This window comes from Octodon degus, unplaced genomic scaffold, assembly GCF_000260255.1.
Source record: "Octodon degus isolate 3935 unplaced genomic scaffold, OctDeg1.0 scaffold00054, whole genome shotgun sequence".
NCBI classification, from domain to species: Eukaryota; Metazoa; Chordata; class Mammalia; order Rodentia; family Octodontidae; genus Octodon; species Octodon degus.
The window spans coordinates 4,702,336-4,709,940 of NW_004524630.1; the positions used below are offsets into that span (position 1 = coordinate 4,702,336).

The 7,605-nt window shown below is 48.4% G+C and overlaps 1 protein-coding gene across 1 annotated transcript in view; it reads right to left on the reverse strand.

Annotated features, from left to right (window-relative positions):
- The window catches only part of Mrpl15 (mitochondrial ribosomal protein L15), a 25,937-nt gene that overhangs the window by 17,854 nt on the left and 478 nt on the right, over positions 1-7,605 (reverse strand). The gene's annotated exons all lie outside the window — the stretch shown is intronic.

Sequence of the window (7,605 nt, forward strand, 5' to 3'; positions counted from 1 at the left end):
GAAGTCCAGGAGCTCGTCCTGTTTCCAGTCAAACTCCCCTAGTGGGGTGGTGGCGCGCCTGTTATCCCAGCACTCAGGTTGAGACGGGAGGATCACTGCCCGTTTGGGGGCTACAAAAGGGAGCACAAGGCCAGCCCGAACTGCATAGTGAGCCCCTTTCTCAAAAAAAAGAAGTCTCCTACCTTGTTCTTCTGGCTTACAGCCTCGTTCCTCTGTGGTAGGAGACCACAGACCTGCTGTGTTCAGTAGCAAGGTCATGATGCCTTTGGGAAGAGATTGCAGAATCCAGTTGCAAACTATCACCATCTGTAGGAAGGTACAATTTTTTTAAAACCTGCTTGGAAAAAAAATCACTTCTTGAGGTAGTGAAGCTTTGCCTGTATTAAAGGTAGGCAAGGAAACATGCTTCCCAGAGCAAGTTGGGCCAAGTAAAGATAGGAAAGGACATTCCACAGGTGGGGCAGGCTGCTGGGAAGGAGGATGAGGTGCTAGGAAATGATTGGTTGTGTTAAATAATGAGCTTTTGTATTTTAGGGAATGGTCTACAGGGTCTCACTGCTAGATTGGACTCAGTGATTCTCCTATTTGCAGCCTCCCAAGACCTGGGATTACAGGCACGTGCCATCACGCCCAGTCTCAACTGCCCCCAGTCTCAATTGTCTCAGCACGCCCAGAGGGTGGGGCCAGCACTGCAGGCCTGGGGTCGAACCCCAGCCCCTGAGCCTGCTTGCAGGTGCTTTAATCCGCTGAGCTATTTGGCCAGCCCAAATAATAAACTTCTGTCTGAGTGTTGCTGTCACAAGTGTGTCCTGCCGGGGTTAGTGGCATGCACACACACACCCCCCTGTCATCCCAGGTCCTGGGGAGGGACTAGTAGGAGATGGGGAATGTGCAGCCCGCCACAGCAGTGAGGCCAGAACTTGTCTCAAAACAGTGTTTCCATTTAGTAAATGAGATGCAGGAAATATACACTGCACATTGTGTGTGTGTGTGTGTGTGTGTGTGTGTGTGTGTGTGTGTGGTGCTGGGGCTCGAACCCAAGGCTTTGTGCATGCAAGACAAGAGCTCTACCATGGAACCACATCCTCAGCCCCACACACTTCTCAGAAGTAAATATTAGACTTGTTGCGTGGACCATGCATCTTGGTGAGCGTCAAATTACAAGCAGCAGGAATGCAGCTGTTTTTGTCTTTGGCTGCAGGCTGCTAATCTTGCCTTCCACAAGCCGACTGCACACTGCAGGTAGGGAGCTGTCAGGAAAGGCGGAGGAAGGGTGTGTGCCTGGAACCCTGCACTCCAGGAGGCTGAGGCAGAAGGGCTGACTACAAATCCAAGTCCAGTCTGGGCAATTTAGCAAGACCAGCTCAAAATAAAGAAGGGCTGGTGTGTACGTCCGCACAAAGGCACAGGGCTCAACCCTCAGCCCCTTGGAACAAAACTTCTCAGGGTACCTTGATGAATTTCATCTGGGTGGTAAGACTGCAAATTAAGGGGTGTGGCAAGTCCGTGATCCTGAAGCTACGTCCACGGAGTTTCACACCACCAACGCTGCACCACGCTCTTGGGGTGTTGTTCAAAGCAAGCCCCCTTCCAATCAAGTTAAGGAAGCCGCATAATAAGAGAACTTTTAGGCCAAAACTACTGTTCAAGTTCCTTTTTTTGAGCCCGGGTCTCACTGTGTAGTGCAGGCTGGCTTTGCTTCCAGCCCCAGTTAATAATGATGCTGAACCAGGACATAAAAAGAATAAAATGAGGGCCGACCAAATAGCTCAGTGCATTAAAGTGTCTGCAAGCAGGTGCAGGGGCAGGGGGTTCGATCCCCAGGCCTTCCATGCCGGCCCCGGCCCTGGGGCTCACTGAGATGGCAACTGAGACTGGGAGTGGTGGCATGCCTGTAATCCCAGCTCTCGGGAGGCTGTAAACAGGCGGATCACTAGGAGTCCGATCTAGTAGTGAGACCCTGAACACCCTGTAGACCCTTCCCTAAAATACAAAAAAGAAAAAAGAAAAAGAATAAAATGAATCCTGGGGGGCTGGTGAGATGGCTCAGTGGTCTAAAGCACCTACTTAGAACAAGCTTAGCAAAGCACAGGGACCATCCTTCAATCCCCCAGCACCACATGCCAGCCAGCCCCGCCCCCTGGTGGGCTGAGCTGGCCACACACACACACAAATAAGTTTAAAAAAAAAAAAAAAACTGTTAGTTTAAAAAAAATTTTAAAAAAATGAATAAAATGAATCCTGGAAAGCTGACGTAACTTGGGAAGGCCTTACGTTGCCCCAGAAGATAACTCCCCATCCGTGCTGGTGTCTATGAGTGTATTAACCTAGATTAACTCCTCTGAGCTGATTATTTTAAAAGAGTCTCAAGATAAACAGCATGGGAGTGGGGCAGGGAAACTGAAGGACAATAAATTCATCCCATAAATTGCTTTGCAGGAACCGTAATCATATACTAGAATGTGGAGACTTTGGTCAATGTAATCCTGTTACTGAGATTTTAAAAGAACCCACAAGAACACTTTCTATCCTCCGTGAGACAATTCATGAAATTCTTAATGTCTTGGCAGGATTGTGAACAGGAGGAGGAAAAGATTTTCAGTTTTTAGATGATTGCTGGATTTTACTATAAATCAAGAAAAAGATATGTTTAGGGTGGGACCGCTGAGAGGATGGAGTCAATAGGAGAGTGCTGCTGCAGCGTGTGCAGGGCCCTGGCTTTGATCCCTGGCACTGCAAAAAAGAAAAAAGAAAGGCAGGCACGGTGGCGCACACCCGTAATCCCAGCGCTTGGAAGGCTAACACAGGAGGATTCCTATGGGTTCAAGGCCAGTCTGGGCAACATAGCCAGAACCTGTCACAAAAAACCAAAAAAGCAACAAGATTTAGGATGGGATGAGAAATAAGTGAGGTTGATGGTGATCAACCTGGGGGAGCAGAGTAGTGGAGAACGAAGTAGAGGGAGCCAGGAGGAGAGAGCCACGAATCCTTTTGACTTTGGAAGAAAAGTAACATTAAAAGTGGACTGGGGAAGGGGAGAAGGAGGACTAGGAAGAGGGCATGGAGGGGCCAGGGAGATGGCTCAGTGGAATAAGCACTTCTGTGGCAAGCACAAGGGCCTGAGTTAGATCCCTGGTCCCGGGGGGGGGGAAAAAGAAAAACATACTATGGAATACGATTCAGCCTTTTTGTTTTGTTTTGCTTGAGGCTGCCTAAGCTCATAGCAATCCTTCAGCCTCATTTTGTACAGTGCTGGGGTTAGAGGCATGCAACACCACGCCTGGCAGTGCAGCATTTTTTTGTACTGGGATTTGAACTCAGGACCGTGTGCTTGCCAGGCAAGTGCTGTGCCTCTAAGCTACATCCCCAGCACCCAATTCAGCCTTTAAATAGAAGAAAACTGACATTTGAACAATGCAGAAGGATCTAGATTGTGTTCTACTAATCGAAATGTACCACACGCAGAGAATGACAAGCTCTGATCTCCCCGAAATCTGGCATCTAAAATAATCCAGCTGATGGTTTCCAGGGGATGAGGGAGGGAGAAATGGAAGGTGTCAGTTCCAGCTGCAGAGTTCCAGCTGTGCAAACAGGTGGGATTGTAGAGTTACACAGCGCAGTGCTGGTAGCTCATGATACTGTACTCAATACTGCAGATTGCTGAGAGGGTTGATTTGAAAAAGAATAAACTCATTCTTTTTTGAATCACAACACAAAACACACAAAAACTCACACAAAATCGCAAAACTCAAGAGTAATAGAGCATGGGAGGAGGCTTTTGGGAAGTGATGGATGTATTTATGGTGACAGCTTCTCTGCATGTGCTTGTCCCCAAACTCACTGGAATGTGCCCATGAAATGCGCAGAGCTATCTCCACATCAATCATGCTCAGGGTCTTGGTTATTTATCTGTCCTTGCAGGGACGAAATGCCCCATACCCAAAATTAAGGAAGGAAAGGTTTATTTAGCTCACAGTTGTGGAGGGTTCAGTCCACAATCAGCTGGCTCTAAGACAGCAGCACATGGCAACAGAGGACTCCACGAACAAGCCTCCTCTCCTTTCTGCTGTAAGCAGGATGTCCCCCCACCCCTAGGGTGGGTGCAGCACCCACCTCCCCCTGCGCTCCGCTGGCACAGGCTGAGGATGGTCACAAAGCCAGGCCCGGACCCCTACTGAGTTGCTTAGTTAGACTTGTACCTCTCAGGTTGACACAGTGTATCAACCATTACACTCAATAGCTTCCAAAGTTTTGCTTTTGCATGGTTCATTTTTAATTGCATCTAGAAAAAGTGTTCTTTTTGTGTATTGCTTTAGTAATTGACTATATTGCTAAATATTCTTGTTAGTAATTTAAAAGTACCTATGATTTTTATTTTGTACAATCATACCATCTGAAATATTTTTGTCTCTTTTCAATTGTATTTATTTTGTTTCCTTAGGAAGAGCGGGATCACTCACTGAAAATAGTTCAGAGCGGGCTGCTTGGAGGCTATACAACTGTGAAGCTGGCAGGAACAGTGGCATTTTTCTGGGAAGAAGAGATGGGGCACAGAGGCGGCTCCACGTAAGCCCGCTGATGGGGCTGAGAGCGTGATCCGCAGTTCCTGGAATTCTGCAGATTACGGCAGAGGCAGATTCACGTAGCACCAGCCGCGGCACATACCTGCAATTGAGCTATTTGAGAGACCAAGGAAGAAGGGTTCCAAGATGGGGGCCAGCCTGAGCGACTCATTGACATCCTGAGAGAAGTATTTTATTTTTTAAGGATGCATTTTATGGGCACATTTTACACAATGACCTCGTTCATCATAGGGATTTGCACCTGTCTGGCCCGGTCCTCTTCTTTCCCCCGCCCCTCCCCTCCCCTCTACCCCTCTTTCACCCTCCTTGTTTACAAACCTTTGTTTCCATTCATTCTCTTTTCTCTTTTGAAAATTAATTTTATCAGTACATTATATAATTTGATATATATATATATATAATATATATATGTATGTATACACAGTAGAAATCAGTGTGGAGAGTCTTCAAAAAACTAAAACTAGAGGTTCCGTGTGACCCAGATATTCCCTTGTTGGTATCTTCCTGAAAGAAAAGCATCCTGTCACAGCCACGTATGCACACACGTTTGTAGCAGCAGTCTTCATTTTTTTATTTATTTAATGTATTTGGTACATGATCTCACTTTGCTGCTCAGACTCATAGTGATCCTCCAGTTTTGAGCTCCCTAGCACTGGGATTACAGGTGTGTACCACCATGCCTAGTTTTGGTGGCCCACCCAGTGTGCCCAGGGGCAGGGCCTGCGCAGCAGGTGGTGCCCGGGATCGAACCCTGATCCTTACACTTGCCTAAACGACCCTTAGTATGATGAGCTAACTCAGTGGCCCTTTATTTTTATTTTTAATTCAACGTGCAGTTCAGGCTGGCCTTGAGCTTACTTTGCAGCCCTAGCTGATTTCTTTTTTTTTTTTTTTTTCCGGAACTGGGGATTGAATTTAGGCCCTTGTGCTAAGCACTTATTCCACTGAGCCATCTCCCTGCCCCCCCTTTTAAAAAATATTTATTTATTTATTTGGTACAGGGTCTCACTATGCAGCTCAGACGTGCAGTGATCCTTCTGTCTCAGCCTCCCCAGCGTTGGGGCTACAGGCCTGTGCCACCACTCCTGGGTTTGGTGGCTCGCATGGTGTGCCCAGGGGCCCGGGGCCAGCACAGTGATAGAACCTGGGTCCTTGTGCTTGCCAGGCAGGCACTTAGACGGGCAAGCTATCGCCCCACCCCTAGCAGAAATTGATTTTTTTTTTCTTGGTGGAACCCGAAGATTGAACTCAGGCCCTTGTGCTTGCCAGGGAAGCGCCTATTCTACTGAGCCATCTCCCCAGCCCCTTCTTTTCTTTAAAACAAACAAGTGGCATGCCATGCCGGCCCTGTCCCTGGGGCATGCTGAGACAGCGATTGAGACTGGGCGTGGTGGCGTGAGCCTGCTATCCCAGCACTTGGGAGGCTAAACAGGAGGATCAACTACGAGTCCGATCTATGGATCTATGCAGTGAGACTCTGTACATCCTGTCCTAAATACAAAAAAAAGGGGGGGAAAAGTGGCAAAAATGATGGGAAAAAATACAGTGGAGTACTACTCTTCCATAAAGAAAAACTTAGGCTATTTCTAGGTAAATGGATGCACCTGGCCCTGCCCCTTCACGTGAAGTAAATCTGAACACGGGTGTAAATACATCATTGTTTCTCTGGTATGAGAAACAAAGTGTAAATAAGGGCCCAAATGTACAAAAGATACTGGGCAACAGGATGAAATGTTCAAAAGGAAAGGGGAGCTAGGGAATGAAGAGGGGGTAAGGGAGGAAGAGAAAAGGGAAAGAAAACCTTTTTACAGGGCGAGGAACGCTAACAGAGGCTCTCGGCTCAATCCCCAGTAGGGAAGAAGAAAAAACAAAATTCAAATACCAGTCATTTGGAACATGCTGTGCCACATTAAGAGCTAACGAGTTTTATTTTCTCCATTAACATCACAAGGAAATGACTTCAAGCCCTGACAGAAATGTAGTCTAGCTAGTTTCACGTGAGTTCATTGTTCGACATTTGAATAAGCCAACATAAACTTTTTTTTTTTTTTCTCTGTACGGGGGTTTGAACTCAGGAGCTTATTCCACTGAGCCATCTCCCCGGCCCCTGCTCCCATAAACTTTTTAAAAGTACACAAAACTCTCACCATTCAAATCCAAGACAAGAGTATCTAAAACATCAAAAAATACGTTGGTTCAGCAACTCCTTTGTTACCCAGATTCAAGTTGCTTTTCAAAGCTGAAAGTCACAGCATTTCAGCTTTAAGTGTTTTTATGCCTTCTCCTCTTCCCAGTCTTACCAAGCATGCATGCAACAAGCGATACAAGAAACTTCCTCGAGTAAACCCCATTGTAGGTCCTGCAACTACTCATGCAGGGAAAGGCCTGTCTAGCCGCAGCTTACGCAGCTGCGCTGGCAAGCCGGATCTGTGCAGCGGGCGGGGGCGGCAATCACGGTGGGGAAGCTGAGGACCCTTGGGGACAACGGGGTGTTTCCCTTTCCAACTCTGCCTGACTTCACCGCCAAGCCGGGCGTGTGGTGCACGCCTGTCATCGCAGCAGTCCGGAGGCTGAGGCAGGAGGGTCGTCGAGAGTCGGAGGCCAGCCGGGGCTAACAGTTCGGGTGTAGCCTGAACTATGTAGCAAGACCCTAGCAAAAAATAAAACTAGGGGCCGGGGAGATGGCTCAGTAGGATAAGCGCTTGACTGGCAAACGCAAGGATCTGAGTTCAATGCCCGGTTCCGCAAAAAAAAAATAAAACTAGATAAAGTCAACCCCAAATATGCACGCGGGCACAACCCCTGGTCCCTCCCGGCCCGACGGGGAAAGGAAAGAGCGCGTGGGGGGGACGAGAGCACGGAGTGGAAGCCCGGGACGGGATACAACGACAGCTGCCGGCCGGGGACGGAACGCGCCGAACCCAGAAGCAGCTGGGGTGCCGGAGCGCGGAGGCCCGCGGGGCGGGGCGGCGACTCTGTGACGCGGAGGGGCGGGGCCTGGGGCGGGGCCAGCCGGGGAGGC